The sequence below is a fragment of the Mercurialis annua genome, linkage group LG5, assembly GCF_937616625.2.
Source record: "Mercurialis annua linkage group LG5, ddMerAnnu1.2, whole genome shotgun sequence".
NCBI lineage: Eukaryota > Viridiplantae > Streptophyta > Magnoliopsida > Malpighiales > Euphorbiaceae > Mercurialis > Mercurialis annua.
This window is the reverse complement of record NC_065574.1, coordinates 51,554,721-51,580,316: the sequence shown is the minus strand read 5'-3', so window position 1 is coordinate 51,580,316 and position 25,596 is coordinate 51,554,721. Positions and strand designations below refer to the sequence as shown.

The 25,596-nt window shown below is 39.3% G+C and overlaps 1 protein-coding gene and 2 non-coding genes across 3 annotated transcripts in view; 1 reads left to right on the top strand and 2 right to left on the bottom strand.

Moving 5' to 3' along the window:
* The window catches only part of LOC130014682 (MLP-like protein 28), a 34,336-nt gene that overhangs the window by 7,621 nt on the left and 1,119 nt on the right, over positions 1–25,596 (top strand). The window lies entirely within an intron of this gene.
* LOC126685195 (small nucleolar RNA R71) lies at positions 4,165–4,271 on the bottom strand. The gene has a single exon (XR_007643307.1). It is a non-coding gene; the product is annotated as a small nucleolar RNA R71 (small nucleolar RNA).
* On the bottom strand, positions 15,312–15,418 carry LOC126685194 (small nucleolar RNA R71). Its single transcript, XR_007643306.1, has one exon. It is a non-coding gene; the product is annotated as a small nucleolar RNA R71 (small nucleolar RNA).

Genomic DNA, 25,596 nt, shown 5'->3' with positions numbered 1-25,596 from the left:
TGTGGTCAGTAGTACCAGTGTCTAGGATCCAGGTATCTTTGTGAGCTTTTGGAGAAAAGCAACAAGTGTGAATTATACCTGAATCTTCTGTTGATGGCTTGAAGGTTGCTGTTAAGGAATTAGCATGTGCTATGTTATCTGCAGTGGAAGTCCCTTCTGGTTGAATAAGTGCCATCAATTTTTGATACTCAGCTGGAGTGAAAGGAAAGTTCCTTCCATCATATGAATTATTTGGAGGAGGTGCTTCAATCTTTGGTTGGTTCCTGTTTATGTATACCCTCTCTTCCTGCTCTTCTGGATATTCAGATTCTATGTAACTGGTTTGATTAGCATAGCTGCTCTCTCCTCTATATTTTGACTGAAAACCAGGTGGGAAGCCATGCTTCCTGTAACATATTTCTATAGTATGACCAGTGTGGCCACAATAAGAGCATAGTTTTGGTTTAGCATTAAAACTGGGTACAAAATTTCCTCTTCCTCTGAAACTTGCATTTCTGTTAACAAAGCCACCTCTTCCTCTAGCATAGTAAATGCTAGATTCAGATCCAGGATCATAGTCATTCTCATTTGATGTCTTTGCCATAAAAACATTGGAGTCTGTGACAGATTTGGTATTAAAACCACCAGTAATTTGTCTCTCATGTTGTATAACCATGGAAAAAACTTTGTTAATTACAGGTAAGGGTTCTTTCATCAAAATCTGTGTTCTAACAGTTCCAAAAGAATCATTTAATCCTTTTAGAAACCTAATGACATGATCATTTGAGTAATTAGTCTTGACAGCAGCAACAGCACCACAAGCACATTTTGGCTGACACAAACAAGTAGGCAATGATCTAAGACTCAACAATTCATCCCATAGAATCTTTAAACGAGTATAATACTCAGTGACTGATAATGAATTTTGTCTAAAAGTGTAAACTTCCTCTTGTAAATCACCTATTCGATAAGAATCTCCCTGCGAAAATCTATCTCTTAAATCAATCCATATCTCTAATGCACTATCAAGACAAGCAATGCTTTCAGCAATTGTATTAGAAACTGCCCTGTACAACCAAGACATTACAAGAGTATTGCACCTTTCCCATACTGAAAAATTAGGATCATCAATACCTGGAATTAAGATAGAACCATCAACAAACTTGTATTTGTTTTTAGAGATCAACGCCATTCTCATTGATCTATACCACGAATGATAATTGCTTCCTTCAAGAAGATTAGTAACCAAAACCAGAGAAGGATTTTCTCCTGGATGCACAAAATAGGGAGAAGAAAAAGAGTCTTCTGCTCTAACAAAATGATTCGCCATTAATGAAAGCTTAAGCAAAACAGAGAATATTGAAGAAAATCAAGAGAATTCTGAAGAAAAACGAAGAAGAGAGAGAGCATTCAAAGCTCTGATACCATATCAAATTTAGAGAACAGAGAGAAATCTTTATTAACTTTGTAAAATCTAATTACAAAAAATGAAGAAGAAGATGATTTCAGCTTTATATACTTAGCTGAAATCATACCTTCTTTTCTAATCAATAACTGCTCTTAACAGACTAACAAACTCACACACTCTCTACATGACCTCACTTCTATACACGCATAACAGCAAGTCTTGAATACAGCTGTAATCCAGCTGGCATATAGCTGGCATATGCTGATGTGTATCATAACAGAATTGAGAGAAAGCTTTAGTGACAAGCTTCAGTAGCAAGCAGTAGAACGCAGAAGTAGAAACTGCAGATTAGTATCTTAGAAGCACATAATACTCATGTTAAATATCGGCTCATATTTTACAAATTGTATTGATGATTATACGAATTTCTCTAAACTTTATTTTAACTAACTTCAATAGTTTAGCCTATCTTATTGATAGGTGATAGGAGTATTTTACTCCTATATTTAGGGTCGATTTTAGTCGGTTTTTATTATGTGTAGTATTGTTTTTATACATTATTTGGCGTTTTTACGTTTAATAGTGTTTGTTAGTATTTCAGTGGAAATTAGGTGAAAACCGACTATTTGGGGCAAAATTATGGTGGATTGCGTGTACGAGTGAAAAGCGTAGCTTGCGGACGAAGGAATTGAAGTTACGAACGAGATTGAGGATTGTTCCGTTCGAAAAAGATGAGTTCCGAACGGAAGACATGCAGAATGAGCATGAGTCCCGAACGGAAAAGCCTTGTCCCGTTCGGGACTCAAGAAGGAATCTGATATCAAAAGCTTTCGGCCAACGAGTTTTTCGAACGTGAAGGGGTTGTTCCGTTCGGAAAAGAGGAAAATTAGGCATGTCACGAACGGAACCAAGGGCTTCCCGAACGGAACAAGAGTAAAACACGCGTGCTTCAGGATTTGATTTGGACTGAAATTCTTCTTCAACTCACAATTCCAACTCCTATTACAAATCAATTTGCAATACGAATTAGAAGACTCCGGAACTTCTCCTACTATATAAAGACCTTGTACTAGACTCAATTTAATACGTAGAATAATTTAGATTACATTAGTTTTAGTTTCATTCTCTTAAAATAGCGTTTTAGCTTCTATTTCTCAGCAGTTTATAAGTAGTTTATTATTAGTTTCTGCAAAGAACGATTGTGAAGATTTCAAGTTTAATCTAGACGATTCTTCCGAAATTGACAACTCCGGTATTTATTGTTCTAATTATGTTTAATTCTTCATCTTCTTCTTTGTTTAATTTAAGCTTAAGCATGTGTAACTAAATCCTTTGTTCGGGGATTGATATGAACACTTAGACTAGTTTTCGAATTGGATTAGGATTTATTAAGTGAGTAAAATTGTGTTTTAATTACTAAGATTAATGCTTGAATTAATTTGATCACTTAGTTCATGATTTTGTGTTTAATTAACTAATTGAGAGATTGTTAATTAGATAGACATAGGTAATTAAAAACTTAGAGGAAAACACCGTGAGAGCGGGTTGGAATTTAGGTAGTCGTTGAGTTTGCTTCATAATTACAATTTAGTTATTTAATTCAGTTTTAATATTGTGAGAGCAAGTTAATAATTGATTAGCTAATTAGGTTGTGATTTTATTTGAATCTTTGAGGCTTGAGAGAGCGGGATTCGGTGCATTAGAATAGCTCGATTCACAATAAAATCACTAGATAAATTTTGATCCATTCTTCTACTAGTTTATTTGGAATTATCAATTCTTGAGCTTTTTACCATTATTGTTTATTCTTCAATTTATTTGTTTGATTTCAGATTTTTAGTCTAATTACTTGAGTTAAATTCACTTTAGATTATAATTAGTTCACACAAATCCATTTATTTTCCTACTAGCCAATTAAAGAATATTAGAAATTAGTTGTTTAGTTCATTGTTCCTTGTGGGATCGATACTTGGTCTTCCAAGTTATATTACTTGAGCGATATCGTACACTTGCGATTATTTGCCAACAAGTTTTTGGCGCCGTTGCCGGGGAGCAATCGCAATTAAATTAATTAAAAGTATCTTATTCTTAGATTGAGTTAGTTTTATTTAATTTTAGTTATTTTTATACTTTGTGATTCTTGGATTTTACGTTGGTTTTCTTGTTTTTGTTTGCGCAGGAGTTTTGGTTAGTGTATGCCTAATACACGACGTGCCAGAAAACCGCTAGAACCGTTTCAGTCAGACTTAACATCCTTCGAAAGAAGTATCCGAAAAACAGCGCGGAAATCCAAAACAATGGAGGACGACCGTAACCCTCCGTTGAATCACGAGGGGATTGTTCCACCACCACTACATGATGGCCTAGCTCTTAATAGGCCAAACGAGAGGGTCGCCCCTCTTCCCGCAAGACGTACCTTGGGTGAATTCTTCTTACCCAACGTAGACAACGCCAACTATGGATGCTTTGCACCTCCTATACTCGCTAACAATTTTGAAATCAAGCCGGGAACGATTCAACTACTTGAGAGTCGTTGTCAATTTTATGGGTTGGAACGCGAGGATCCAAACGCCCATCTTTCAAAATTCACGGAGGTATGCAACACATTCAAAATCCATAATGTGACGGAGGATCAAATCAAGCTTCGTCTTTTCCCTTTCTCTTTAAGGGATAAGGCGAGGAATTGGATTCAATCACTTCCAAGCACCTCAATCACAACATGGAAGCAATTGGCACAAGCTTTTCTCAATAAGTATTTCTCTATGGGTAAGACCGCGAGGATGACCAAGGAAATTATAGATTTTCTCCAATTACATGGTGAATCTCTATACCAAGCTTGGGAACGTTTCAAAGAGCTTCAAAGAAATTGTCCGCATCATCATCTAGGAAGGGAGCATCTTGTCTCTATTTTCTACAATGGTACCAATGAGGCTACACGGGCAACAATTGATGCGGCATCGGGAGGATCACTTATGAAGAAAACTTATGATGAGGCCAATAACTTGCTAGAGGAACTCGCTACAAATAGTTGTTCTTGGTCAACCGAGCGGTTGAGGCAACCACCTCAAAAGGGTATCATGACCCTCGAGCAAACCCAAGAATTTGAAGCAATGAAAGCGAAGAATGCGACACTTCTAGCACAACTCGAGATGTACAAACAACAAGCAAATCAAAGGAATGCTCAACTTGCGGTAGTTCAAATGGGTTGCGAGACTTGTGATGGGCACGATCATTCGGGAATGGATTGCCCCGTCCTACATCAAAACTCAAATGAGCAAGTCAACTATGTCAATGGGCAAAGGCAAGGCAATGACCCATATTCCAACACCTATAATCCGGGGTGGAGGAATCATCCTAATTTCTCGTGGAGGGAAAATGCGGGTCAAGCCAACGCCAACCCAAATATGGGAGGAGCAAATTTTCAAGGAGGAAACCGTGGTCCACAAAACCAAGGCAACTTCAACAACTACCGACCACAACCCCCACCCGGTTTTCAAAATCGGAATACGGATGAGGGGAGCAAGATTGACAAGCTTATTGAGGAAGTTAGAACCGGTTTTAAGAACCAAGCTTCCGTCAATCACCATCTCGAGACTCAAATTTCTCAACTTGCCATCTCGCTTCAAAATAGAGCTCAAGGGGGTTTACCGTCTACAACGGAGTCAAATCCAAGGGAGCAAGTAAAAGCCATTGAACTCCGAAGCGGGAAAGAACTTGATGATCCACATGCAAGTAAAGAGAAAGCGATCGATCTAACAACGGGAACAAATGAGGAGGAAGTAACCGAACTTCCATATGTAAAACCGCCACCTCCTCCTCCATTTGTGCCAAAGGTCCCTTTCCCGGGACGATTGAAGAAGACGCCGGATAACCAAAAATTCCATAAATTTCTGGAAATTTTCAAGAAACTCCAAATCAATATAAGCTTTGCGGATGCTTTGCGTGAGATGCCTCAATACGCGAAGTTCCTCAAAGAAATCATAACGAAGAAAAGGAGTTGGGACGACAAAGGCACAATTTCCCTAACGGAAAATTGTAGCTCACTTATCCTTAGTGACTTGCCCACCAAGCTTAAGGACCCAGGGAGTTTTACAATTCCATGCAAAATAGGCGATTTAAATTCAATTAATTGTCTATGTGATTTAGGGGCAAGTATCAATCTAATGCCTTTGTTTCTTTTCAGGGATATTTTTGGTGATCAAACTTTGAAGCAAACATCAATGATGCTTCAATTGGCGGACCACTCCCTAAAAAAGCCATACGGAGTGGTAGAAGATGTTCTAGTCAAAGTAGACAAATTCATCTTTCCGGTGGATTTTGTCGTACTTGACTATGCGGCGGATAAAACATGCCCTATGATTCTTGGGCGTCCTTTCATGAACACGGGGAGGGCATTGATAGATGTGCACGCCGGACGACTCACTTTGCGTATCGATGATGACAAAGTGGAGTTTGATATGAAAAGGATTATGCGCAACACTTTTGAGGAGGTGGAATGCATGAAATTGGATATGGTTGATGGAATTGTGGAAGAACTTTTCCCGGTTTCAAAAGTCATATTCCATTCCGAGGAGACACAAGCAACTTCCGAGGAAGAATATTCCAAAGAAGATGAGCCGAAAGCCGAAAATTTGATTAGAAGAGAGAGCGTGACACCACCTTCTTCTATCTCTCCACCAAAGGTTGAGCTTAAAACGTTACCATCTCACTTACGGTATGCGTTTTTAGGCGACAACATGACTCTTCCCATCATCATCTCGAACAACTTGTCGGAAACACAAGAAGCGAGAGTTGTCAAAGTGGTGAAGCAACATATATTGGCGATCGGTTGGCAAATTTCGGACATCCGAGGAATTAGTCCCTCGGTGGTCATGCACAAGATCCACCTAGAAAACGAGTCAAGAGCATCGGCTCAAAGACAACGGCGTTTGAATCCAAATATGAAGGAGGTCGTGCACAAGGAGATAGTAAAACTTCTCGACGCCGGAATTATATACCCCATATCCGATAGTGCGTGGGTTAGTCCCATCCAATGTGTTCCAAAGAAAGGGGGGATGACGGTGATTGAGAACGAGAAGGGTGAGCAAATTTCCACTAGGACGGTAACGGGATGGCGTGTTTGTATTGACTACCGCAAGTTGAATACGGAGACGAGGAAGGACCATTTTCCGTTACCATTTATCGATCAAATGTTGGAGCGGGTAGCGGGCCACGCTTATTATTGTTTTCTCGATGGATATTCCGGGTACAATCAAATTCTTATCTTCCCGGATGACCAAGAGAAAACAACTTTCACATGTCCTTATGGAACGTTTGCTTATCGGAGGATGCCGTTTGGTCTTTGTAATGCACCGGCAACATTTCAACGATGTATGACTTCCATCTTCGCCGATATGATTGAAGATATTATGGAAGTCTTCATGGATGATTTTTCGGTATTCGGGGACTCTTTTGAGATATGCTTAAATAATCTTGAACGAGTGTTGGCCCGGTGTGAGGAGACCAATCTAGTCTTGAATTGGGAGAAGTGCCATTTCATGGTAGAGGAAGGAATTGTCTTGGGACATAAAATCTCCAAGGACGGCATTGAAGTAGATAGAGCAAAAACGGAAATCATCGAGAAATTACCACCACCAACTACCGTAAAGGGAGTTCGTGCCTTCTTAGGGCACGCCGGGTTTTATCGACGATTCATCAAAAATTTCTCTTCCATTGCTCGTCCTTTAACTAATTTACTTGTTAAAGATATTCCTTATGAATTTACTAATGATTGCCTTGATGCTTTTGCTAGGTTGAAAGAAGCCCTCATCTCGGCCCCAATTATTTCATCACCCGATTGGACTCTTCCTTTCGAACTCATGTGTGATGCAAGTGATATAGCACTCGGGTGCGTATTGGGGCAACGGAGGGAGAAAAAGCTTCACGTGATATACTATGCGAGCCGAACATTGGCGGGTGCTCAACTCAATTACACCACCACCGAAAAAGAGATGCTTGCGGTGGTGTTCGCATTGGATAAATTTCGGTCGTACTTACTTTGCTCTAAGGTTATCATCTATACGGACCATGCGGCCCTTCGATACCTTTTTGCAAAGCAAGATGCTAAACCGAGACTAATCCGATGGGTGCTCCTTATGCAAGAGTTTGACATCGAAATTCGCGACAAGAAAGGAACGGAGAACGTCGTCGCCGATCACTTGTCAAGGTTAGAGATTCCGGAACCAATTATAAGTGGCGTAGAGATTAATGAAACGTTTCCGGATGAGATGTTGATGGTACTTTCGGAAGTGGAAACGCCATGGTATGCGGATATCGCAAACTATCTATCTTCCGAAATAATGCCACCGGATTTGACTTACCACCAAAGGAAGAAGTTCTTGAGCGATGCTAAACGGTTTCTATGGGAGGAACCGTACCTCTTCAAGGTGTGTGGAGATGGGATTTTGAGGAGATGTGTACCACTACAAGAGATGATGCCTATACTTAGTCAATGCCATTCTTCGGACTATGCGGGCCATTATGGTACATCAAGGACCGCGGCTCGTGTGCTAGAGTGCGGATTCTTTTGGCCTACGCTATTTCGTGATGCGAAAGACTTTGTTAGTCATTGCGATCGATGCCAAAGAGTGGGGAACATATCGAAGAGAGATGAAATGCCGCTTACCAACATTCAAGAGGTGGAACTTTTTGATGTGTGGGGAATAGACTTCATGGGTCCTTTTCCTATGTCGTTTGGAAAGCAATACATATTGGTGTGCGTAGATTACGTTTCAAAATGGGTAGAGGCGGAAGCATTACCCACTAACGATGCCAAAGTAGTGTTGGATTTTCTCAAACGTTTGATGAATCGATACGGGACTCCTAGAGCAATAATAAGCGACGGTGGATCTCACTTTTGCAATAGGCAATTCGATGCCTTGATGCGGAAATATAAAGTCTATCATCGGGTCGCTACTCCGTACCATCCTCAAACAAGCGGGCAAGTTGAAGTTTCTAACCGTGAGCTAAAGAGAATTCTAGAGAAAACGGTTAATAACACAAGGAAAGATTGGTCACTGAAACTAGATGATGCATTATGGGCATATCGTACGGCTTTTAAAACGCCCCTCGGAATGTCTCCATATCGTATTGTTTTTGGGAAAGCATGCCATCTTCCGGTGGAACTTGAACATAGAGCGTATTGGGCCATTAAAAAGCTCAATTTTGACCTTAAAGCGGCGGGGGAGAAACGTATGCTTCAACTCAATGAGTTGGACGAATTTCGGTTAAATGCCTATGAAAACGCCAAGCTTTACAAAGAGAAGACGAAACGATGGCATGACGCTCATATCGTGCCTAAAACGTTTGTGGAGGGCTCTTTTGTCTTGCTCTACAACTCGCGCCTCAAATTATTTCCCGGGAAATTAAAATCCCGTTGGAGCGGTCCTTTCAAGATTCGAACGGTGGCAAGTCATGGAGCTTTGGAATTGGAGAATTCTAGTGGTGAAATCTTCAAAGTAAATGGACAACGGTGCAAGCCGTATCTTGGACCTTTGACGGATCAAGTAGTGGACCAAATCACGTTCACCACTCCTACATAAATTCCGGGCCACGGTCTAGCTTTTGACCAAAAATAAAGCGCACTCGAGAGGCAATCTCGAGAGGTTACGTGTTTTGTTTTATTTATTTTATTTTCCTTTTATGCGTATTTAATTTTTAATTTGTTTATTTATTTCCGTTTAATTCCGGGGTGTGTTTTTGTGTGTTTTTGCAGGTATATACATGATTTCAGGAGGTTTCCGTTCGTGAAATACCTTTCCCGTTCGAAAAAAGGCAAATTTTGCCTTTGTCCCGTTCGGGAAAGGCTATTTCCGTTCGGGACAAAGCCCTCAGCCCTCAATTTTTTCGAACGGAAAAGGGTCATTCCGTTCGGGACTAGGCAAAATTTGCCTTTGTCCCGTACGGGACACACCCTTCCCGTTCGAGAAAGAGCTCTCGGCTTCTCACTTTTCCGAACGGGAAGGGTAGTTCCGTTCGGAACTAGGCAAAATTTGCCTTTGTCCCGTTCGGGACACCATAGTTCCGTTCGGGAACAAGGAAAATTTTGCCTAAGTTTCGAACGGGACAAGAATTAAGCCTAATCCCGTTCGGGATTAAATTATTCCCGTTCGGGAAACATCAAAAATTTTGAAAAATTTGAATTTTGAATTTTGAATTAAAGTGGAGTGGATTTCTTGGGACTTGTGTTTCTTTTGAGATTTGTGTTTCTTTTGAAACTTGTGTTTCTTTGAGATTTGTGCTTTGTAAAAATTTGAATTTTTCACTTGGATTGATGATTTGGCAAATCCGAACCATTCATTAGTGTTTCAATTTCACTTGGATTGATTACATGGCTTCGATCTAAACCGTTAAATCAATTCCAAGTTATTAAATGGAGAGTTTGAAATTAGTGGAGGGAAATCTTGAGATTTGATTTATTTTTCCTATAAATACCTTGCATTTTTCTACTTTTTATTTCACACATACTCTTCTTCTAATATTCTTCTCTTCTTATTCTCCAAATTTATTAGAAATACTCTCATTCCGCAATCATGGTGCGAAGCAAGAATGCCGAAAATCAACCAATCCGTCGTTCAAGCACGAGAAATCAAGAAGCGGCGAATCCACCCTTACCGGCCGTGGGAAGGGTACGTACTAAATCAACCGCTCCATCCTCATCTCGGGTGAACACCTCGGCGATATTGACTACTCGCTATAACGCACCTTTCCAAATCCATACGGAGGAGGAAGGTGATTTATATTTGAGTATCAAAGAAAGGGAAATGGTAATTCCATTCCAAATCGATTTTGATGATATGGAGAACCTTGGCATCAAGGATGAGGTGGAGCGTTATTTGGATATTTTGGGGTTATCGGCATTGGCAAAGGTTAGTCATCACTCTTACGATGAACTTACTCGTGAATTCTTCTCTACTCTCAAACCGGTTAGCGGTTCTCCTTCATCTATTTCTTTCCGCATCAACAACACTAGCCACACACTTAGTGTTGAAGATTTGGTGGAAATGTTTGGGATGAGGGGAACGGGGTTGATAGATTGGGATCAAAACTTTGATCAAGTGGAGATATGGAGGGAATTGACGGATCGTGATGATTATCGGACAAGGGGGTCCAAGATTAATGAAATCAAAGACATCGCTATTGTGGTTTTTGTGAAGTGGTTTGGGCACTCGTTTGGCGGGCGTGGTGAATATACGAAGGTGGCCAAGAGTGATCTTCTAGCTTTGAATGCTATTTTGCATCCGGAGATAGAAGCATACCAAGTCAACACGGCGTATCGTCTATTGAAGCGATTGAGGGAAGTTCCATCCGAATTATCCAAGATTGGCTATGGTTTCATTATTCGTGCTTTGGCGGAAAAATACAATTGTATGCCTACGGCGTCTACTTTGGCGACTTTTGAGACCATTCTAGCACGGTCTCTTAATACGAACCATTTGGATGTTGCCGGGTTTGTAAAGAAGGGAAGAGTTATTCCCTATAATAGAAGGGTACGATTGGTGGCACGAACACGGCGAGAAGAGGTAGCACGGGAAGTAGAAGGTGGAGAAGAAAGAAGAGCGGAGGAGGCACCCGCGGGAACTTCTCAAGCCGGAGAAGCGGCTCATGTTTCCGGGTTTGACCAACGGTTTTCTGAGTTGGTTGAGCAAAACCGGATCGGATGGGAGCAAAACCGGGTTGGTTGGGAAACTAACCAAAAATTACTTGAAGATATCCGACGTGAACAACATGTTGGTCTTGCACAACTACAATGGAGGCAAGATCGAATGCGAGCACGCCTTAATCGGCAAGAGGATTTTCTTCGGGGTTACTTTAATGCCGCCGGCGGAGAGCGTTATCCATCACCGGAACCATCACCGGATCCACCGGCCTTTGACTAGAGCGAGATTTGTTTTTCTAAACCCAAACTCTTTCCAATTTTTTCTATTTTTATTTCTTATTTCTTAGCTTTGGGGACATAGCTAGAAATAGTGTGAGGAGGGGGGAAGAAAAAATTTAATTTTCGTTTGGGTTATTTTTCGGTGATTTATCTTTATTTTCAGTTTTAGTTTATTTTTATTAAGTGTTATTGTATTAGGTGTTAAATTAGTTTATTTCAAGGTCTTGTATCGTTTTAAATCGTTGTCTTTTAAATATGAAAGTGTTAGTTGATTTGGTGTGTATCTTAATTAATTTGTCAATCTTAGATTTCCCCGAATCAATGAATGTATGAACGCGTTTTCTTAATTCAACAATTGATAAGCGATGCTTGCTTAATGACTTAATAATTCGTTGACATAATCCGATGAAATAAGGGTGAATTCAAAATTTAGACTTGTTCAAATCGTTGAAACATAATTGAATAACTTGATGCGGATTCATGACATGTTGATTGTTATTTTTTATAGTCGTTTTAAACTTTTGGCATGAGTAGCATAATTTAAGTAGGAATTGAGTTTATGGCATAACACTACACACTTTTGAGAGTTTTGAGCTTAATTTCCTTGTTGTGAGTGTTGATTTCATGTTTTATTCCTAGAACTTGCTCGGTGTCCGTTTAAAGTTACACGATTGAGTTTTCAACAATTAGATGATTATGGCAATTAGGTATAACCTTTCTTTTAGACCACTTAAATAGACTACCCTTTATCCCCTAGATTACACCAATTTGAGCCTTAAACCTTTTTATTGTTTTTACCGTATCTTACCCTTTACCGTTCTATGCTTTACCTCTTTTGATTACCTTATCGACTTGATATATTATTTGTTATGACTATGATGAATATAGGTGATTAATAACTCAAGATTAGTGAAAAGAGAAAATGAACTACATTGTGCTTAAAAGATAAAGTTACGCCTTGAAAAAGATTAAAAAAAAAAAAAAGAAAGATAAAAATTTGCAAGCAAAAAAGCTTCAAAAAGAGAAAAATTCTGAGATTGCAAAAAGCAATGAGTAGAGCGTAAAATCGAAAAGAAAAGAAAGTTATAAGTTCACATAAACGCAAAAAACCGGAGTTAGATCAACCTAGAAGTTAATAGTAGTAATAAATAGTATATTAAGTTGATAATTAGCCTTTGTTTAACCTTTTTACCTACCCTTTACCTTAGCCACATTACAACCCAATAAAAGACCATATGATTTTTGTTGATTACCGAATCAAGTAGCGGAGTCCGGGACTATGAGCAAGCTTATGGTGAGTATTCATGCTTTCAATTGTGAGCTTTCTTTGTTATATACCCTACTTGTTGAAATATTGATGCCATTAGCTTAGTTTTTATTGAATTGTGCTATGATTAGCCTAAGTGAGAAATTGATTATGTTCCATGTCCCGCAAGTGATAGTGAAGCTTGAAGTGTGATTCAATTTGACCTTGTACTAATGAGTTAGTAACCGTTGTTATATTGAATTATGTCATAAAATTATTATTGTTATTTGATTGCATCATTATTTAGTTGTCGGTTTTAGAAGGTTGTTTTTCATATTATTCGTAGGGTTGGGGATTTCTTTGATTGATTTATTGTTAAGTTATATGCTAATGATTTCTAACATATTTTGTAGAGTAAGATTTGTTTCTTGCTTGAGGACAAGCAAAGGTTAAGTGTGAGGAGGTTTGATAGGAGTATTTTACTCCTATATTTAGGGTCGATTTTAGTCGGTTTTTATTATGTGTAGTATTGTTTTTATACATTATTTGGCGTTTTTACGTTTAATAGTGTTTGTTAGTATTTCAGTGGAAATTAGGTGAAAACCGACTATTTGGGGCAAAATTATGGTGGATTGCGTGTACGAGTGAAAAGCGTAGCTTGCGGACGAAGGAATTGAAGTTACGAACGAGATTGAGGATTGTTCCGTTCGAAAAAGATGAGTTCCGAACGGAAGACATGCAGAATGAGCATGAGTCCCGAACGGAAAAGCCTTGTCCCGTTCGGGACTCAAGAAGGAATCTGATATCAAAAGCTTTCGGCCAACGAGTTTTTCGAACGTGAAGGGGTTGTTCCGTTCGGAAAAGAGGAAAATTAGGCATGTCACGAACGGAACCAAGGGCTTCCCGAACGGAACAAGAGTAAAACACGCGTGCTTCAGGATTTGATTTGGACTGAAATTCTTCTTCAACTCACAATTCCAACTCCTATTACAAATCAATTTGCAATACGAATTAGAAGACTCCGGAACTTCTCCTACTATATAAAGACCTTGTACTAGACTCAATTTAATACGTAGAATAATTTAGATTACATTAGTTTTAGTTTCATTCTCTTAAAATAGCGTTTTAGCTTCTATTTCTCAGCAGTTTATAAGTAGTTTATTATTAGTTTCTGCAAAGAACGATTGTGAAGATTTCAAGTTTAATCTAGACGATTCTTCCGAAATTGACAACTCCGGTATTTATTGTTCTAATTATGTTTAATTCTTCATCTTCTTCTTTGTTTAATTTAAGCTTAAGCATGTGTAACTAAATCCTTTGTTCGGGGATTGATATGAACACTTAGACTAGTTTTCGAATTGGATTAGGATTTATTAAGTGAGTAAAATTGTGTTTTAATTACTAAGATTAATGCTTGAATTAATTTGATCACTTAGTTCATGATTTTGTGTTTAATTAACTAATTGAGAGATTGTTAATTAGATAGACATAGGTAATTAAAAACTTAGAGGAAAACACCGTGAGAGCGGGTTGGAATTTAGGTAGTCGTTGAGTTTGCTTCATAATTACAATTTAGTTATTTAATTCAGTTTTAATATTGTGAGAGCAAGTTAATAATTGATTAGCTAATTAGGTTGTGATTTTATTTGAATCTTTGAGGCTTGAGAGAGCGGGATTCGGTGCATTAGAATAGCTCGATTCACAATAAAATCACTAGATAAATTTTGATCCATTCTTCTACTAGTTTATTTGGAATTATCAATTCTTGAGCTTTTTACCATTATTGTTTATTCTTCAATTTATTTGTTTGATTTCAGATTTTTAGTCTAATTACTTGAGTTAAATTCACTTTAGATTATAATTAGTTCACACAAATCCATTTATTTTCCTACTAGCCAATTAAAGAATATTAGAAATTAGTTGTTTAGTTCATTGTTCCTTGTGGGATCGATACTTGGTCTTCCAAGTTATATTACTTGAGCGATATCGTACACTTGCGATTATTTGCCAACAAGTTTTTGGCGCCGTTGCCGGGGAGCAATCGCAATTAAATTAATTAAAAGTATCTTATTCTTAGATTGAGTTAGTTTTATTTAATTTTAGTTATTTTTATACTTTGTGATTCTTGGATTTTACGTTGGTTTTCTTGTTTTTGTTTGCGCAGGAGTTTTGGTTAGTGTATGCCTAATACACGACGTGCCAGAAAACCGCTAGAACCGTTTCAGTCAGACTTAACATCCTTCGAAAGAAGTATCCGAAAAACAGCGCGGAAATCCAAAACAATGGAGGACGACCGTAACCCTCCGTTGAATCACGAGGGGATTGTTCCACCACCACTACATGATGGCCTAGCTCTTAATAGGCCAAACGAGAGGGTCGCCCCTCTTCCCGCAAGACGTACCTTGGGTGAATTCTTCTTACCCAACGTAGACAACGCCAACTATGGATGCTTTGCACCTCCTATACTCGCTAACAATTTTGAAATCAAGCCGGGAACGATTCAACTACTTGAGAGTCGTTGTCAATTTTATGGGTTGGAACGCGAGGATCCAAACGCCCATCTTTCAAAATTCACGGAGGTATGCAACACATTCAAAATCCATAATGTGACGGAGGATCAAATCAAGCTTCGTCTTTTCCCTTTCTCTTTAAGGGATAAGGCGAGGAATTGGATTCAATCACTTCCAAGCACCTCAATCACAACATGGAAGCAATTGGCACAAGCTTTTCTCAATAAGTATTTCTCTATGGGTAAGACCGCGAGGATGACCAAGGAAATTATAGATTTTCTCCAATTACATGGTGAATCTCTATACCAAGCTTGGGAACGTTTCAAAGAGCTTCAAAGAAATTGTCCGCATCATCATCTAGGAAGGGAGCATCTTGTCTCTATTTTCTACAATGGTACCAATGAGGCTACACGGGCAACAATTGATGCGGCATCGGGAGGATCACTTATGAAGAAAACTTATGATGAGGCCAATAACTTGCTAGAGGAACTCGCTACAAATAGTTGTTCTTGGTCAACCGAGCGGTTGAGGCAACCACCTCAAAAGGGTATCATGACCCTCGAGCAAACCCAAGAATTTGAAGCAATGAAAGCGAAGAATGCGACACTTCTAGCACAACTCGAGATGTACAAACAACAAGCAAATCAAAGGAATGCTCAACTTGCGGTAGTTCAAATGGGTTGCGAGACTTGTGATGGGCACGATCATTCGGGAATGGATTGCCCCGTCCTACATCAAAACTCAAATGAGCAAGTCAACTATGTCAATGGGCAAAGGCAAGGCAATGACCCATATTCCAACACCTATAATCCGGGGTGGAGGAATCATCCTAATTTCTCGTGGAGGGAAAATGCGGGTCAAGCCAACGCCAACCCAAATATGGGAGGAGCAAATTTTCAAGGAGGAAACCGTGGTCCACAAAACCAAGGCAACTTCAACAACTACCGACCACAACCCCCACCCGGTTTTCAAAATCGGAATACGGATGAGGGGAGCAAGATTGACAAGCTTATTGAGGAAGTTAGAACCGGTTTTAAGAACCAAGCTTCCGTCAATCACCATCTCGAGACTCAAATTTCTCAACTTGCCATCTCGCTTCAAAATAGAGCTCAAGGGGGTTTACCGTCTACAACGGAGTCAAATCCAAGGGAGCAAGTAAAAGCCATTGAACTCCGAAGCGGGAAAGAACTTGATGATCCACATGCAAGTAAAGAGAAAGCGATCGATCTAACAACGGGAACAAATGAGGAGGAAGTAACCGAACTTCCATATGTAAAACCGCCACCTCCTCCTCCATTTGTGCCAAAGGTCCCTTTCCCGGGACGATTGAAGAAGACGCCGGATAACCAAAAATTCCATAAATTTCTGGAAATTTTCAAGAAACTCCAAATCAATATAAGCTTTGCGGATGCTTTGCGTGAGATGCCTCAATACGCGAAGTTCCTCAAAGAAATCATAACGAAGAAAAGGAGTTGGGACGACAAAGGCACAATTTCCCTAACGGAAAATTGTAGCTCACTTATCCTTAGTGACTTGCCCACCAAGCTTAAGGACCCAGGGAGTTTTACAATTCCATGCAAAATAGGCGATTTAAATTCAATTAATTGTCTATGTGATTTAGGGGCAAGTATCAATCTAATGCCTTTGTTTCTTTTCAGGGATATTTTTGGTGATCAAACTTTGAAGCAAACATCAATGATGCTTCAATTGGCGGACCACTCCCTAAAAAAGCCATACGGAGTGGTAGAAGATGTTCTAGTCAAAGTAGACAAATTCATCTTTCCGGTGGATTTTGTCGTACTTGACTATGCGGCGGATAAAACATGCCCTATGATTCTTGGGCGTCCTTTCATGAACACGGGGAGGGCATTGATAGATGTGCACGCCGGACGACTCACTTTGCGTATCGATGATGACAAAGTGGAGTTTGATATGAAAAGGATTATGCGCAACACTTTTGAGGAGGTGGAATGCATGAAATTGGATATGGTTGATGGAATTGTGGAAGAACTTTTCCCGGTTTCAAAAGTCATATTCCATTCCGAGGAGACACAAGCAACTTCCGAGGAAGAATATTCCAAAGAAGATGAGCCGAAAGCCGAAAATTTGATTAGAAGAGAGAGCGTGACACCACCTTCTTCTATCTCTCCACCAAAGGTTGAGCTTAAAACGTTACCATCTCACTTACGGTATGCGTTTTTAGGCGACAACATGACTCTTCCCATCATCATCTCGAACAACTTGTCGGAAACACAAGAAGCGAGAGTTGTCAAAGTGGTGAAGCAACATATATTGGCGATCGGTTGGCAAATTTCGGACATCCGAGGAATTAGTCCCTCGGTGGTCATGCACAAGATCCACCTAGAAAACGAGTCAAGAGCATCGGCTCAAAGACAACGGCGTTTGAATCCAAATATGAAGGAGGTCGTGCACAAGGAGATAGTAAAACTTCTCGACGCCGGAATTATATACCCCATATCCGATAGTGCGTGGGTTAGTCCCATCCAATGTGTTCCAAAGAAAGGGGGGATGACGGTGATTGAGAACGAGAAGGGTGAGCAAATTTCCACTAGGACGGTAACGGGATGGCGTGTTTGTATTGACTACCGCAAGTTGAATACGGAGACGAGGAAGGACCATTTTCCGTTACCATTTATCGATCAAATGTTGGAGCGGGTAGCGGGCCACGCTTATTATTGTTTTCTCGATGGATATTCCGGGTACAATCAAATTCTTATCTTCCCGGATGACCAAGAGAAAACAACTTTCACATGTCCTTATGGAACGTTTGCTTATCGGAGGATGCCGTTTGGTCTTTGTAATGCACCGGCAACATTTCAACGATGTATGACTTCCATCTTCGCCGATATGATTGAAGATATTATGGAAGTCTTCATGGATGATTTTTCGGTATTCGGGGACTCTTTTGAGATATGCTTAAATAATCTTGAACGAGTGTTGGCCCGGTGTGAGGAGACCAATCTAGTCTTGAATTGGGAGAAGTGCCATTTCATGGTAGAGGAAGGAATTGTCTTGGGACATAAAATCTCCAAGGACGGCATTGAAGTAGATAGAGCAAAAACGGAAATCATCGAGAAATTACCACCACCAACTACCGTAAAGGGAGTTCGTGCCTTCTTAGGGCACGCCGGGTTTTATCGACGATTCATCAAAAATTTCTCTTCCATTGCTCGTCCTTTAACTAATTTACTTGTTAAAGATATTCCTTATGAATTTACTAATGATTGCCTTGATGCTTTTGCTAGGTTGAAAGAAGCCCTCATCTCGGCCCCAATTATTTCATCACCCGATTGGACTCTTCCTTTCGAACTCATGTGTGATGCAAGTGATATAGCACTCGGGTGCGTATTGGGGCAACGGAGGGAGAAAAAGCTTCACGTGATATACTATGCGAGCCGAACATTGGCGGGTGCTCAACTCAATTACACCACCACCGAAAAAGAGATGCTTGCGGTGGTGTTCGCATTGGATAAATTTCGGTCGTACTTACTTTGCTCTAAGGTTATCATCTATACGGACCATGCGGCCCTTCGATACCTTTTTGCAAAGCAAGATGCTAAACCGAGACTAATCCGATGGGTGCTCCTTATGCAAGAGTTTGACATCGAAATTCGCGACAAGAAAGGAACGGAGAACGTCGTCGCCGATCACTTGTCAAGGTTAGAGATTCCGGAACCAATTATAAGTGGCGTAGAGATTAATGAAACGTTTCCGGATGAGATGTTGATGGTACTTTCGGAAGTGGAAACGCCATGGTATGCGGATATCGCAAACTATCTATCTTCCGAAATAATGCCACCGGATTTGACTTACCACCAAAGGAAGAAGTTCTTGAGCGATGCTAAACGGTTTCTATGGGAGGAACCGTACCTCTTCAAGGTGTGTGGAGATGGGATTTTGAGGAGATGTGTACCACTACAAGAGATGATGCCTATACTTAGTCAATGCCATTCTTCGGACTATGCGGGCCATTATGGTACATCAAGGACCGCGGCTCGTGTGCTAGAGTGCGGATTCTTTTGGCCTACGCTATTTCGTGATGCGAAAGACTTTGTTAGTCATTGCGATCGATGCCAAAGAGTGGGGAACATATCGAAGAGAGATGAAATGCCGCTTACCAACATTCAAGAGGTGGAACTTTTTGATGTGTGGGGAATAGACTTCATGGGTCCTTTTCCTATGTCGTTTGGAAAGCAATACATATTGGTGTGCGTAGATTACGTTTCAAAATGGGTAGAGGCGGAAGCATTACCCACTAACGATGCCAAAGTAGTGTTGGATTTTCTCAAACGTTTGATGAATCGATACGGGACTCCTAGAGCAATAATAAGCGACGGTGGATCTCACTTTTGCAATAGGCAATTCGATGCCTTGATGCGGAAATATAAAGTCTATCATCGGGTCGCTACTCCGTACCATCCTCAAACAAGCGGGCAAGTTGAAGTTTCTAACCGTGAGCTAAAGAGAATTCTAGAGAAAACGGTTAATAACACAAGGAAAGATTGGTCACTGAAACTAGATGATGCATTATGGGCATATCGTACGGCTTTTAAAACGCCCCTCGGAATGTCTCCATATCGTATTGTTTTTGGGAAAGCATGCCATCTTCCGGTGGAACTTGAACATAGAGCGTATTGGGCCATTAAAAAGCTCAATTTTGACCTTAAAGCGGCGGGGGAGAAACGTATGCTTCAACTCAATGAGTTGGACGAATTTCGGTTAAATGCCTATGAAAACGCCAAGCTTTACAAAGAGAAGACGAAACGATGGCATGACGCTCATATCGTGCCTAAAACGTTTGTGGAGGGCTCTTTTGTCTTGCTCTACAACTCGCGCCTCAAATTATTTCCCGGGAAATTAAAATCCCGTTGGAGCGGTCCTTTCAAGATTCGAACGGTGGCAAGTCATGGAGCTTTGGAATTGGAGAATTCTAGTGGTGAAATCTTCAAAGTAAATGGACAACGGTGCAAGCCGTATCTTGGACCTTTGACGGATCAAGTAGTGGACCAAATCACGTTCACCACTCCTACATAAATTCCGGGCCACGGTCTAGCTTTTGACCAAAAATAAAGCGCACTCGAGAGGCAATCTCGAGAGGTTACGTGTTTTGTTTTATTTATTTTATTTTCCTTTTATGCGTATTTAATTTTTAATTTGTTTATTTATTTCCGTTTAATTCCGGGGTGTGTTTTTGTGTGTTTTTGCAGGTATATACAAGATTTCAGGAGGTTTCCGTTCGTGAAATACCTTTCCCGTTCGAAAAAAGGCAAATTTTGCCTTTGTCCCGTTCGGGAAAGGCTATTTCCGTTCGGGACAAAGCCCTCAGCCCTCAATTTTTTCGAACGGAAAAGGGTCATTCCGTTCGGGACTAGGCAAAATTTGCCTTTGTCCCGTACGGGACACACCCTTCCCGTTCGAGAAAGAGCTCTCGGCTTCTCACTTTTCCGAACGGGAAGGGTAGTTCCGTTCGGAACTAGGCAAAATTTGCCTTTGTCCCGTTCGGGACACCATAGTTCCGTTCGGGAACAAGGAAAATTTTGCCTAAGTTTCGAACGGGACAAGAATTAAGCCTAATCCCGTTCGGGATTAAATTATTCCCGTTCGGGAAACATCAAAAATTTTGAAAAATTTGAATTTTGAATTTTGAATTAAAGTGGAGTGGATTTCTTGGGACTTGTGTTTCTTTTGAGATTTGTGTTTCTTTTGAAACTTGTGTTTCTTTGAGATTTGTGCTTTGTAAAAATTTGAATTTTTCACTTGGATTGATGATTTGGCAAATCCGAACCATTCATTAGTGTTTCAATTTCACTTGGATTGATTACATGGCTTCGATCTAAACCGTTAAATCAATTCCAAGTTATTAAATGGAGAGTTTGAAATTAGTGGAGGGAAATCTTGAGATTTGATTTATTTTTCCTATAAATACCTTGCATTTTTCTACTTTTTATTTCACACATACTCTTCTTCTAATATTCTTCTCTTCTTATTCTCCAAATTTATTAGAAATACTCTCATTCCGCAATCATGGTGCGAAGCAAGAATGCCGAAAATCAACCAATCCGTCGTTCAAGCACGAGAAATCAAGAAGCGGCGAATCCACCCTTACCGGCCGTGGGAAGGGTACGTACTAAATCAACCGCTCCATCCTCATCTCGGGTGAACACCTCGGCGATATTGACTACTCGCTATAACGCACCTTTCCAAATCCATACGGAGGAGGAAGGTGATTTATATTTGAGTATCAAAGAAAGGGAAATGGTAATTCCATTCCAAATCGATTTTGATGATATGGAGAACCTTGGCATCAAGGATGAGGTGGAGCGTTATTTGGATATTTTGGGGTTATCGGCATTGGCAAAGGTTAGTCATCACTCTTACGATGAACTTACTCGTGAATTCTTCTCTACTCTCAAACCGGTTAGCGGTTCTCCTTCATCTATTTCTTTCCGCATCAACAACACTAGCCACACACTTAGTGTTGAAGATTTGGTGGAAATGTTTGGGATGAGGGGAACGGGGTTGATAGATTGGGATCAAAACTTTGATCAAGTGGAGATATGGAGGGAATTGACGGATCGTGATGATTATCGGACAAGGGGGTCCAAGATTAATGAAATCAAAGACATCGCTATTGTGGTTTTTGTGAAGTGGTTTGGGCACTCGTTTGGCGGGCGTGGTGAATATACGAAGGTGGCCAAGAGTGATCTTCTAGCTTTGAATGCTATTTTGCATCCGGAGATAGAAGCATACCAAGTCAACACGGCGTATCGTCTATTGAAGCGATTGAGGGAAGTTCCATCCGAATTATCCAAGATTGGCTATGGTTTCATTATTCGTGCTTTGGCGGAAAAATACAATTGTATGCCTACGGCGTCTACTTTGGCGACTTTTGAGACCATTCTAGCACGGTCTCTTAATACGAACCATTTGGATGTTGCCGGGTTTGTAAAGAAGGGAAGAGTTATTCCCTATAATAGAAGGGTACGATTGGTGGCACGAACACGGCGAGAAGAGGTAGCACGGGAAGTAGAAGGTGGAGAAGAAAGAAGAGCGGAGGAGGCACCCGCGGGAACTTCTCAAGCCGGAGAAGCGGCTCATGTTTCCGGGTTTGACCAACGGTTTTCTGAGTTGGTTGAGCAAAACCGGATCGGATGGGAGCAAAACCGGGTTGGTTGGGAAACTAACCAAAAATTACTTGAAGATATCCGACGTGAACAACATGTTGGTCTTGCACAACTACAATGGAGGCAAGATCGAATGCGAGCACGCCTTAATCGGCAAGAGGATTTTCTTCGGGGTTACTTTAATGCCGCCGGCGGAGAGCGTTATCCATCACCGGAACCATCACCGGATCCACCGGCCTTTGACTAGAGCGAGATTTGTTTTTCTAAACCCAAACTCTTTCCAATTTTTTCTATTTTTATTTCTTATTTCTTAGCTTTGGGGACATAGCTAGAAATAGTGTGAGGAGGGGGGAAGAAAAAATTTAATTTTCGTTTGGGTTATTTTTCGGTGATTTATCTTTATTTTCAGTTTTAGTTTATTTTTATTAAGTGTTATTGTATTAGGTGTTAAATTAGTTTATTTCAAGGTCTTGTATCGTTTTAAATCGTTGTCTTTTAAATATGAAAGTGTTAGTTGATTTGGTGTGTATCTTAATTAATTTGTCAATCTTAGATTTCCCCGAATCAATGAATGTATGAACGCGTTTTCTTAATTCAACAATTGATAAGCGATGCTTGCTTAATGACTTAATAATTCGTTGACATAATCCGATGAAATAAGGGTGAATTCAAAATTTAGACTTGTTCAAATCGTTGAAACATAATTGAATAACTTGATGCGGATTCATGACATGTTGATTGTTATTTTTTATAGTCGTTTTAAACTTTTGGCATGAGTAGCATAATTTAAGTAGGAATTGAGTTTATGGCATAACACTACACACTTTTGAGAGTTTTGAGCTTAATTTCCTTGTTGTGAGTGTTGATTTCATGTTTTATTCCTAGAACTTGCTCGGTGTCCGTTTAAAGTTACACGATTGAGTTTTCAACAATTAGATGATTATGGCAATTAGGTATAACCTTTCTTTTAGACCACTTAAATAGACTACCCTTTATCCCCTAGATTACACCAATTTGAGCCTTAAACCTTTTTATTGTTTTTACCGTATCTTACCCTTTACCGTTCTATGCTTTACCTCTTTTGATTACCTTATCGACTTGATATATTATTTGTTATGACTATGATGAATATAGGTGATTAATAACTCAAGATTAGTGAAAAGAGAAAGTGAACTACATTGTGCTTAAAAGATAAAGTTACGCCTTGAAAAAGATTAAAAAAAAAAAAAAAAAAGATAAAAATTTGCAAGCAAAAAAGCTTCAAAAAGAGAAAAATTCTGAGATTGCAAAAAGCAATGAGTAGAGCGTAAAATCGAAAAGAAAAGAAAGTTATAAGTTCACATAAACGCAAAAAACCGGAGTTAGATCAACCTAGAAGTTAATAGTAGTAATAAATAGTATATTAAGTTGATAATTAGCCTTTGTTTAACCTTTTTACCTACCCTTTACCTTAGCCACATTACAACCCAATAAAAGACCATATGATTTTTGTTGATTACCGAATCAAGTAGCGGAGTCCGGGACTATGAGCAAGCTTATGGTGAGTATTCATGCTTTCAATTGTGAGCTTTCTTTGTTATATACCCTACTTGTTGAAATATTGATGCCATTAGCTTAGTTTTTATTGAATTGTGCTATGATTAGCCTAAGTGAGAAATTGATTATGTTCCATGTCCCGCAAGTGATAGTGAAGCTTGAAGTGTGATTCAATTTGACCTTGTACTAATGAGTTAGTAACCGTTGTTATATTGAATTATGTCATAAAATTATTATTGTTATTTGATTGCATCATTATTTAGTTGTCGGTTTTAGAAGGTTGTTTTTCATATTATTCGTAGGGTTGGGGATTTCTTTGATTGATTTATTGTTAAGTTATATGCTAATGATTTCTAACATATTTTGTAGAGTAAGATTTGTTTCTTGCTTGAGGACAAGCAAAGGTTAAGTGTGAGGAGGTTTGATAGGAGTATTTTACTCCTATATTTAGGGTCGATTTTAGTCGGTTTTTATTATGTGTAGTATTGTTTTTATACATTATTTGGCGTTTTTACGTTTAATAGTGTTTGTTAGTATTTCAGTGGAAATTAGGTGAAAACCGACTATTTGGGGCAAAATTATGGTGGATTGCGTGTACGAGTGAAAAGCGTAGCTTGCGGACGAAGGAATTGAAGTTACGAACGAGATTGAGGATTGTTCCGTTCGAAAAAGATGAGTTCCGAACGGAAGACATGCAGAATGAGCATGAGTCCCGAACGGAAAAGCCTTGTCCCGTTCGGGACTCAAGAAGGAATCTGATATCAAAAGCTTTCGGCCAACGAGTTTTTCGAACGTGAAGGGGTTGTTCCGTTCGGAAAAGAGGAAAATTAGGCATGTCACGAACGGAACCAAGGGCTTCCCGAACGGAACAAGAGTAAAACACGCGTGCTTCAGGATTTGATTTGGACTGAAATTCTTCTTCAACTCACAATTCCAACTCCTATTACAAATCAATTTGCAATACGAATTAGAAGACTCCGGAACTTCTCCTACTATATAAAGACCTTGTACTAGACTCAATTTAATACGTAGAATAATTTAGATTACATTAGTTTTAGTTTCATTCTCTTAAAATAGCGTTTTAGCTTCTATTTCTCAGCAGTTTATAAGTAGTTTATTATTAGTTTCTGCAAAGAACGATTGTGAAGATTTCAAGTTTAATCTAGACGATTCTTCCGAAATTGACAACTCCGGTATTTATTGTTCTAATTATGTTTAATTCTTCATCTTCTTCTTTGTTTAATTTAAGCTTAAGCATGTGTAACTAAATCCTTTGTTCGGGGATTGATATGAACACTTAGACTAGTTTTCGAATTGGATTAGGATTTATTAAGTGAGTAAAATTGTGTTTTAATTACTAAGATTAATGCTTGAATTAATTTGATCACTTAGTTCATGATTTTGTGTTTAATTAACTAATTGAGAGATTGTTAATTAGATAGACATAGGTAATTAAAAACTTAGAGGAAAACACCGTGAGAGCGGGTTGGAATTTAGGTAGTCGTTGAGTTTGCTTCATAATTACAATTTAGTTATTTAATTCAGTTTTAATATTGTGAGAGCAAGTTAATAATTGATTAGCTAATTAGGTTGTGATTTTATTTGAATCTTTGAGGCTTGAGAGAGCGGGATTCGGTGCATTAGAATAGCTCGATTCACAATAAAATCACTAGATAAATTTTGATCCATTCTTCTACTAGTTTATTTGGAATTATCAATTCTTGAGCTTTTTACCATTATTGTTTATTCTTCAATTTATTTGTTTGATTTCAGATTTTTAGTCTAATTACTTGAGTTAAATTCACTTTAGATTATAATTAGTTCACACAAATCCATTTATTTTCCTACTAGCCAAT